This window comes from Felis catus, chromosome B1 (genome assembly GCF_018350175.1).
Source record: "Felis catus isolate Fca126 chromosome B1, F.catus_Fca126_mat1.0, whole genome shotgun sequence".
Lineage (NCBI taxonomy): Eukaryota > Metazoa > Chordata > Mammalia > Carnivora > Felidae > Felis > Felis catus.
In genome coordinates, this window is record NC_058371.1 from 190,792,536 (window position 1) to 190,804,007 (window position 11,472).

Below are 11,472 nucleotides of genomic sequence, written 5' to 3' on the forward strand. Positions count from 1 at the left end.
CAACCAGACCCCATGCTGAAGACCTGAAGTTTCAGCTACAATGGTTTTCAACTCAGCCATGTTTATAAAAACAGCAACTTGGGAGCTTGAGGAAATTTTGACACCAAAAATTGTTTGAATTTTAGAGGCTGAAAAGTGCATTTCTAGCGTTTGGAAAGGTCACCCTTCCTGTTTGCAGGTTTATGAGCCGCAATGTTTATGGTGGCTCAGTTTCAACTCTTATTTCTTTCGCCTGCAGGGCATTTCTGTGTAAATGTCACTTTCTCCAGCCAGCACACCGCAAGGTTGGCTTAAGATGGGTTTATACGTAGCTATCAGAGGCTCTGTTCCCGTGGGCGAGGGTTGGTTTTTTTGTGCTTTTCCCTGTGTATTTTAATTGATCTTCCTGTTCACTTTGTGCTGTTTAAAGAAGCGTCTATAGTCATAAAAAAGAGGACCTCTAAAACACCAACAAAACCGGCACAAACCAACAAATATAAAATTGTATCACAACACTATGTCCACATTAGGTTTGAAGGTTGATAATTAATCGTATTCCCCAAACTGCAGTTTTATGTTTGGTAATTAATCATATTCTTTCCTTCTCAAAGTTAGAAACAATTAGGAATAGACATAGGAGTCACAGGCAGAAAACAAAGTATTTGCTTTTGCAGAAGAGGGTGACATAAGCATTGCCTGAATCCATAGACAGTGGGTTGCCTGATTCTCTCTCCTACATTGTACTCAACAGAGCAACAGGACTGTGGCTGGCCTCTCCTGCAGGGACAGCACCTTCACCAAAGCAAAATAGTTTTGGGGACAGGGCAGGGAGAGAGAAAGGAATGAAAACAGGAGCTAGGACACTCTGGTTTGGGTACCATCTGTCACCTTAGATATGCTGCTTATTCTCAGTCTTGGGCATCTCATTCATAAAATGAGTGCTGTGAGAATTAAATGAGATGATGTATATAAGGTATTTTGCACAGTTCCTGGTGCATAATGAGTATTCTATGATGAGTTTCTCCTGTTATTGAGAATATTATTTTATTCCTATCTTCACCACAAATTCTTAGGATTTAGGGGCTTCTTCCTGCCTATTTTTCTCTAGTTATAAATGCTGACATATCCAAACATTTTTCTTGGCATTTGAGGCCCTATAGAAAGGATTAGATCCGATGGCAGCCCCAATTCTAGGATTGCTCCAGAGGAATCTTTTTGACATCACCTGGTCCATTAAACATTTAATGAATCCCTGTGTCCTACTAAGCACAGAATTAGGCACAGAGAAGAGCTGGAATTTGGAATGAGATTTTCCACAGAAATAATGTTTGCAATACATGGATTGAGGGGTGAAGCAGGGAGGTAGTGGTTTTTTAATCGCATTTGCTAACATTGTTTATGTGGCAAAGTATCAAGTTCCCAACAGCCAATAAGCACATAAAACTTGAAGACCTGAGAGCATCCTATGTTCACAGAACATACCAACACAAAGAGAATTATACATTTCAACATGCTATTCAAACTAATACAGTGGTTCACTTCTTTGTATCCATATTATAATAGAAGTTTCAAAATCTCTAGGTCATGAGAGTAGTTCCCAAGCTTTACCAAGCCCTCAGGAGGGAAATAAACACTTCTTTAATCTTTCTAAAAGTCAGTAAACCAGACAGAGGGGCACCACACAAAATGACCCCCACACACTATTCCTTAAGAAGTTACTTGTGAATTATTAACAGTTGGTCAGCAGCAAAATCTTCAAGACAAAGACAGACATGAAATACAAAGGCTCTCTACTCAGAAAAGTCATTACAGTTTGCAAAGTTCATATTTAAATACTTTTTTTTAACGTTTAGTTCCTACTTAGCAGTCATGGATAGCCTTTCCATCATGGCAAATTTAAATGCATTAAATTACAGCCTCTTTTTTTCTATTGTGGTTTATATAATTAACCAGAGCAGAGGTAATGTGGAAATACTAGGATTTCAGTAATTGAGACACTCACAATTAGCACTGATAAAAATTTATAGTGCATCATATCTTTATAAACTCAAAAAACCCGACTATATTTCACAAGAGTACATCTACATATCAAGTTTACACATTCAGTAGTAAAATCAATATGGTCACTTTCTACAGAGGTTTACTTAACACGCTGGGTAGCTATGAGGTGACTTAATCACAAGTCAGACTTATGGAAATGCTAGTAATTATTTTATTCACTTATTGACTCCTTAATTACAGAAATATTTATTAAGCACCTACAATGTGCCAATTGTGTGAGTAACAGATGTGATTAACACAGATAGGATCTCCTCCTTCTTATAGGTTACCATCTAGTAGTAACCATAGATCTGACTCTCATTGTGAATTTCACAATTCTTATAAACAGAACTAGCACTTTATTATGTATGATAGTAATTCAGTCTGCATACAGATATACCATTAATTTGTATTTTACTAGCATCCATAATAAAAGCAATTATCTTGCTTCCTAACTCTCAGTACATTTTAGGCAGACAATGAGAAGTTCCCACCATTGTTCAAAAATATAAAGCCAATAACAGTACTTGCTACCATTCATTAAACACTTACTTCTTGCCAAGCATTGTTATCAATGCTTGACGGATTTTAATACATTTAACCTTCACAATCATATGAAGTAGTTACCATTTTTATCCCCATTTATTAGATGAGAAAACTATAACCCAGAGAGGATTCAGTAACTTGCTAAGATCACTCTTTTGGTAAGAAGTGGAGAAGGGACTGGAATGCACAGTAGTCATGGTTTTGAACACTGCAAGGTACCTACTCTCCAGTGGAAGATGTTCCCTCGGCATACCATTGTCTTCCTATTTTAGCAACCCTTGAAAGATGCATTGGGGGCTATATAAAAGTATAAGCTCTTTTAGTGACAATTATTGTGTCTAGATTTCCATGAAATGGTAAGTGTTCTGAGTACCGTACAAAGGCCAAGTGGAGTAGTTATTGCGTAATGTTATGTGGTGACCTTTCTTTGTCTTGATAGCAAACTACCGTTCTTAATAAAAATAGCTGGGACAGGAGAAGAACCAGGGATAGATTTTAGGTCAGATTTTCCTGTCAAAACTATCATTTGATGAGAAAAACATCAATTCCATCATACTCATTATTAGTAATTATTCTACATTAAGACAGAACTGAGATAAATAAAATGGTTTCGAATGCCTCTATTCCAAGAAAACTTCTTAAGAGAACAAGGGCCTGGCTATTCAAGCTTTTACCTACAGACCTGGGTCATGTGAATCATCGATGTTTGTGTGAAGCCACATGGAGACATATTGAACTTTGTTGGAAAAACGAGGTAAGAGATTTGGCACCACAACTTAACTTTTTGGTCTTGAGAAAACTCGTCATTTAACTGTTACAAGCTTCAGTTTATCTGTGAATTGGGATGCTCTCCATACAGCTAAACACACAGAAGTATTTTTGAAGAGTAAAAAGACAAAGGATGTGAAAGTGCTTTATGTACTCTACATAGACTCAGTTTAATTCAAGGCACAAACGTGTTGAGTGCACTCTATGGGATAGGGATTATGGGGAGCCCTGAGGTTACAAGATCAATGGGACCTATTCCAAAGCTTTAAAGGATCGTTATCACTAGCATGTTAGTTTTAAGTCATGTTTATGGCACAATAGAGTTGCATTTTGTATGTGATACATACAATTTATAGTACATTTAGACCCCTTGTTTCATAAATATTTACTGTTAGTGTATGTTCATTTTTTAGGACATAAGGCATAATTTTACACTTTTAAATTATTGTTGCGGCTTTGTGTTTTTATGACATACTAATCACCATTTCTGTGATTTATTTGTTGACAAATCCTTGGTTGAAAATACAAGTGTCAAATATAATATTGTTTCCATAAGAGGCACATTCCACTTTATAACATGTGTTTTAGGAATACATTACACTCTAACTTGGAGGCTATATTTTAAGTTTGTTTTTCAAATTAACACAGTAAGAGCCTAAAAAATGGATATTTTTCTAAAATAAACTGAAGTATGATATATAAAGCAAATATAGAAAAGCACTAAATATTCTTCTTAATCCTATAGATCATGGATCTGAGGTTTATTTATGATGATTAAATATGCACTCTCCCCTTTTCTCCAAGAGAGAAATTATCTCATTAGTTATTCACTTGTTTATCATTCATTTAATAAGCTTCTATTGCATGGTCACTATTCTCTGTGCCACAAGGATATGAACAATGAAAAAATTACCAAAGGAATTAATGATATAGCCCCCACCCTTGAAGATCTCCCAGAAATAAACATTCCCTGGGTCAGGATGCAGTATCGAGGATAGCTCAGCTGAGAAACAGAGAAAGCCTAGTCTCTTGCGGAGCCACCGTATCAGCCCTGGAATATCAACCCCCTAGACAGCACATTTAAGTAGAAAAATAAAATTCCTAATCAGTTTGAGTCATTTTTTGTAAAGTTCCTGTTATTCATAGCTGGATGCAATTCCCAACACATAAAGATCTCTGATTCACGTGGAGCCCAAGAAAGGGAGTTTTTACCTGCTCTGGGCAGAAACAAAGGTAGAAAGGGGCTCAAGTGAAATGATGATAAGAAGTTGGGCAGTGCTACACAGAGCACCAGAGACTTTACAGGCAAACTTTCAAGGAGGCTTAAGATCTACCTAAAAGCAACTGTGGGGAGAAACATCTCAGGCAGAAGCAATGGCAGAAGCAAAGGTGTGGAAGTTATGAAAGAACAAGGCATATTCAGGATTAGTAAGTATCTCTGGTGTGACTGGGATGTAGGGAATTAGGGGGGCCTTGGGATGCAGAAGAAGCAGGTTTATGAATCACCTGAAATGCCATGCTAAGTAGTTTGGACTTCACCTTACCAGGCACAGACAGAGCTCAAGTGGTTCAGTGCATCCACCTCATTGGTGCCAACAGCCTCATTCAGATGTTTCCCCAGGATTAGAGACTGCTGAACATTGCAGAAAAGTGAAAGCTTGGACTGTGGCTACTGGAAGAGCTTATTAAAGAATAGCAGATGTCCTACCAAACAAAAAAGGCAATACACTCCTTTGAGTTACAGCAGAACTACACCTGCCATTAGCCAGCCTTTCCAGAGGCTATCCATGATGCTGCACTTCAATTTCTCTAGATAAGCTATTTGTTCCTTTTCAGAATATGATATAAATCAAATTCACATGAGTCATTCTCTAGGGAACAATTGATGCACACAAGTCTCTGCTCCATCAGGAGGCCAGCATTACTGTCTATAGAAAAGGGAGTCCTTGAATTTTTGTCATTTTATATTGCTTTCCCTGTACTTGACTTCCATTTTATGATTTCTATCAATCTCCTCCAAATAAAACAAAATTTAGCAGACATTTCTTGAACACCTATTGTGTGCCAAGCACTGTGCTAGAAATGCAGAGAATTTCAACTTTATGGTGATAAAGGTAGACACAACGTTTAGGTTAGTACAGTATAGTTGGGGATGAGGCACAGTAAATAGGATTGCCAAATTTTGCAAACAAAAGCTCAGGATGCCCAGGTAACTTTGAATTTCAGATAAACAATTAATGATCTTTTAAATGAATTTGTCTCAAATATGACATGGGTCATAATTATAACAAAAACAATAGACTGTTTGTCTGAAATTCAAATTCAACTGGGTATCCAGTATTTAATGTGGCAACATTAATAAGAGAATCTGTGCAAAGGAACGCATAAAAAAAAAAAAAAAGATATTTTGGTCCCTAATAGGGGTCCCAAGGGAATGTTATAACAGTAACTTCCATTATTGAGTGCTTACTTAGGAGAATACCCAGGTACAACTAAACTGGTTGCTTACATCCTGCACTCACTTTGATTTTGGGGGTGCTCATACTACAAATATTAAATATTTTGAGTATCGTTCACTGCTAACATCATTTAGTTCACCACAAGGATACCTTCAAAGGAAAACAGGGATACTTAGCATTCTACCTTTTAGTAATGCAAAAGAGGTGATGATACCCAAAGCACAAACCGAATTGGCCTTTCCCATGCTTCACTATTTTGTTTTCAGCTGTGTTTAGATGGAACCCAGTGAATCCTCTGGACAGGGCCCGTGGCCAGGTAGGGAACGAGAGCCACTCTCAAAGGTAGTTTGGACAAGGCCAGATCAGGCCAGGAAGATAAACGGGCTGCAGAACAGATGGGCAACAGTGGGGCACCATCCAGAAAGTAGTCAATGACCAGAAAGACAGGCATGCAAGAGAGGGAGGGAGGGCAAAGCCAGGCAGGGAATCCAGGCCTGAGGCTGCTCAGGGTCCAAAACAAAGAGCTGGGACTGTCAGCTGATAGAGGCCTGTGTCCAAGACTGAGTGTGAGGACCATACTCCAGTTCCTGGAAAGGATGAAACAGGCAAAACAGAGGTTTCAGGTTTAGAGGGTCCTAGTTTACTAAGCACATGGAAAAAGTTTTACACAGAAACCAGTGTTTTGTTTGTTTGTTTGTTTGTTTGTTTTTAAAGGTATGATATAAAATTAGAATTTCTATGAAAGCAAAGATTTTTTTTAGTTGGAATTCATCTATTCAATTACCAAATAGTGGTTGAGCATATATATGTATCATGCCATGTCCAGTGATAGACAATAGAAGTATAATCACCATTATCATCATCATCCGCTAATAGCAGCCAATATTTTTGAATGCTTACAATGGACCTAGTTATCTTCCGTGCTCTTTGCATATATGAATTCATTTTATTCTCACAACAATCTTATGAGGCAACTTCTATTATTACACCTGATTTACCTATGAGGAGACTGAGGCCAGGGGAAGCACACTGGGATTTGTTCATGGTTATACATGGTTTGGAGTTAGCAAATTAGAATTTAAATCCAGAAAATTGGGCTGCAGAATTCATGTTCCAATCCACTGTACTGTACATGTCTTAAAACGATCACCAGTCTCCACCTCTGTCCTCACTAAGCTCCCAGAACAGAGATGATAGAGAAGACATACTGGTAAATAGCTACTCATAGCACACTAACATCACACAGGCTATCAGACAGCAAACATATAAAGTCTTGTTAATCCAAAAGAAAAGGCCAATTGCGATCTATGGATATATCTCAAAAGAGACAACATTTTTAGCTGCATCCAAAATGTTTGGTGGAATTTCGTCATTCAGGTAAGAGTTTTCTGGACAGAAGAAATGGAATGATAAAGACCCCTGGAAGGTATATTTGGGGAGGCAAGTTATTCCAAGAGACTGGAACTGGGCACACTAAGGAAAGTGGCAGGTGTCAAGAATGGGCAGGTAGAGTTAGATTCACTTTTGTGTGCCCCTATAAAGCATAGACCCCACAGGAGAAACTCTAGGGAGCCATTCTGGGTTGTAAGCATGGAAGTGACACCATAAAAGCCAGGAACAGCGTGGAAATGGATTGAGTGATGGGAAAGACAGGTTCTGGGTGAAACTGGAGTGAGTCCCAAAATGTAAATGAAGTGCTAAAATACATTCAGTCTCAGGATAGGCAGCCCAAGCCAGCCCCAACTCCCCAAAAAGCAGGAATACAGAGACTGGGAAGCAGGCTGGGCTGATATATAATAATGATACTAATAGAAAACCCATTCAGATGGCTCTTACCAAGTGTCAGGTACTGCTCTAAGTGTTTCACACCTACCAGCTCTTTAAATCTTTACAAAATCTGCATTTTGGAAATGAGGAAGTAGAGAACGTAAGTAATTTGCCCAGAGTCATATAGTTAATTTGTTGGGGAACTTAGCTTTGAACCCAAGCAGCATGACACTACAGTCCATGTTCTTAATACACTCTACTGCCTACAGCCTATGTTGCCTATAAAATACAGAATGGAAAATAGCAATATATATAGACTCACTAATTATAATTGTAAAACTTTCAGGACCCAGAAAAGTCATTGTGCTTCCAGCATGGTGTGATAAAGGAATTGGGTTAAATCAGCAGCTGGAGTGTTGAGCTATGAAAGAAGAAATAAAACTTCTTTCTCTTGATCCCTTTGGTGTAAATGATGCAATCCTATAACTGACTTCTCAGTGAGGATGCAGAGGTTGACTATAGAGTTTTATCTCAGAACCAATGAAGAATGGGGTTCAACTTCATCTCCACTATTGTAAAACTGTGGGCTAGATTTTTTTTTAACTTGGGCCTTCATTTTCTCTTCTGTAAAATGTGAGTGATAATAACTACCTCATAAAGTTGTGGAAAGGATTAAAGAGGTCATATGTGGAGAGCATTCAACGCATGGTGAGTTCTCAATAAACAGTAGTTATTGGGTGATCATAATTATGGGGAAGATGTGATGAGTTCCCTATATCAGAAAACAAATGGCCATTACAAGGGACATGGAGTTGTCCTTTCCAACTCTTGGATTTGAGATTCATTCCAAGATATGGACAAAGCCATGCAGGGGAATTTCTGTGATGCCATCCCACTAACCCGATGTGTGATGATATTTAGTCAGGTTCAGTGCAACAGTAGTTGAAAGAGAAGCCAGAAAAAGAATGCTGGAGCTCCATACTACAATGTGGAAAATTCAGAGAACACAGAGAAAAAATATTATGAAGACTTCCAACAGCGAACGGCTAGTGGACAACATCCCTAGAATCTAAGTTCCCAATGCCTCAACTATTCCTCATCAAATATTAGCAGGGGAAGGTTTCTTCCAGAGGAACAAATCTCTGATGTTATCACACTGGACAATCAGAAAACAGGAATCAGTGTCATAGGTGTTGCTTTATCCACATTTGGAATGAATCCATTTTGGCATCCTGAAGCCAACACTGTTTGTATTTATTGGAGCTGAGCTAGAAATCCAAGTTAGGTCAGGTGAATTAAGCCTTAGGTAAATTTACAAGACTTACATACACAGGTATTTTCTTTTTAATTTTTTATTCAGTTTTTGCTTTTTGTTCATTTTCCTCTGCATTATAATCACTTGTAGTAACATCTTGAAGATCCACAAAGGCTTATAATTAAAGCTCTTGAAATAATTATCACTGAACTAAAGGAAACATTTTTAAAAATTGGTTGCAAGGAAGTATGCAATGCAGATAAATGCCTCTTGCCACTTTATAGGACTTGAAGTCCACCCAAGAGCCTGAGGGTAAGCCCAAAATGTTCCAAAGTAGAGACACTGGATGTCCCTTCTACTTGCAAAAGATGGAAAAGGAAAGAGGAGACCAGGATTTGAGTCCTAGTTTGGGTATTCATTTGCTTTTGAGCTGGGAAAGTCACTTACCTCCCTGGTAAATCATTCACCTCACGTTATTCAGTTGTAAAATGGAGTGGTTGTACTGCATAGTTTCTAAGGGCTTGCAGGCTTAGTGAATGCAGAAAGAGACACACTGTACTTACATCAAGAGGTCATGTCTCCAGGAGTGGTCAAGGGGCTGTGGCACTACATTGCCCAGTTCCCATCCTAGAACTGCCACTTACTCACAGTGGGACCTCTCAGGTTAATCGTTTAGACTTTTGGTGCTCATTTCCCCCCTCTTTGTAAAACTAGGATAATGATGACAATGTTGTCCTCATCAGGTTACTACGAAAATTGAATGAGTTAACACTTTAGCATAAAACAGTTCTTAACATAGTAGCTATACTCATCTTAAAATATCTCTATAAGAATATCTCTATGAGAATATCTCTATAAGAATTGCCCAATGCCAGCCACGTGTTCAATTATTTACTTAAATTTTATCATCCAATCCACACAGCCCTCCTGAAAAACCGATATTCTTATCCTTGAGGGTTCAGTACCCTGCCAGGAGCTATACAACTAGTGAGGTCCATGGTGGCATTTGAACCATGCAACGAAGAAACACCCAAATCTTTGCACCTTTGACCATATCACATTGTCTCCCTGGTTCTTTCCATTCTTTCTAGCCCTTCCTGCTTGCAGGACCAAGGTTCATCCCATAAAAACTAGCAAACGAACGCAAGGAGATGTTATGTTTAAAGCTGCATTTGCAAAGACTTGAAAGTCTAAAACCAGATAATCCTGTGTGACTATGGAAATCAATTAACTTCCCTCCTCCACAGCTCCTTATTTTAGTGAATGGTCTCACCTGCCACAGAGTCTCCCAAGCTAAAAGACAGGATTAATACTATATAACTGAAAGATGTAACAATGAGAGGAGAGAACATAACAATCAAAAGAGAAACACAATGAGATTATCATACAGATGCCAAAAATGGCATTAATAAAATCAAATGTCTATTATACATAAAAACATGATAAAAACATCACATGATAAAAATACCACTATGAGACAAAATTCATGATATTTAATCATGGCACATATGAGGCATTACCATTAAAATCAAAGAAAAGAGAAAATAACCATTGTCACATTTACTATTTCAGATTTCATCTCTGGAATACCTAGACACTCCTATAGAGTGTGAAACTGTACAATAGGTATAATATTATAAATGTTGAGAAAAATATTAATTGAAAGTGATGTTTACGTATCTATAAATCTCAATAAATCAACTTAAAGGTCTCTAGAATGATAAGAAACAGGATTTCTAATAAAGTAACTGAATACAAAATAAATATTTAAAGATTAATAGCATTATGTCTTACAAATACTACTGCAACAGCCTCTTCTGGATCTGCCTCCTCTTGCTCATACTCCCTAAAGTGTATTTTCCACAGAGCAGCTAGAATAATCATTTTAAAACAGATCTGATCATACCATTGACCTACTTCAAATCTTTCAACAACTTCCCATTGCACCTTAAACACACTCCACCCTCATAACTCTGCCCTCGTCATCCTGTTCAGCTTCATCACCTGCCTCTCCCCCTTGCCTGTGATGCTTCAGGCCCCTTCACATTTTTTTAAGCTTCTCAAACATGCTCAGGTAGACTCATTCACCTCAGGACCTTGCATATTTGTTCTGGTTGCCTTGTCTATCCTGGTTTCTTGCTTTTTGGGTGCCTGGATACTTCCAATTCTTCAGACCTTGGCTTCAGACCTTTCCTTAGAAAGATCTTCCCTTGGGGTACCTGGTTGGTTAAGTGTCTGACTCTTGATTTCAGCTCAGGTCAAGATCTCCCAGTTTGTGAATTCAAGTCCTATGTAGTGCTCTGCACTGACAGCTCGGAACCTCTCACTCTCTCTCTGCCCCTCTCCTGCCCATGCTCTCTCTCTCTCTCCCTCTCAAAATAAATAAATAAACATTAAAAAAAAGAAAGATCTTCCCTGAACACATTATGTTTGTAGCTTCTCTACTAGCCTTCCAAATCCCACATACTCTTATTTTCAGTCACCAAATACATGTATCATCTGAAATTATATATTCACTTCTTTGTTTATATGGTTAGTATCTCTCTCCTTTTGTAAATTATACTTTATTAGGGCAGGGACCATAACTGTTTTCATGCAGTTCCCATAACATTTCTGGGGAAAACTGACTAAGCGATTCTAAGATTTGTAGAAAATAAT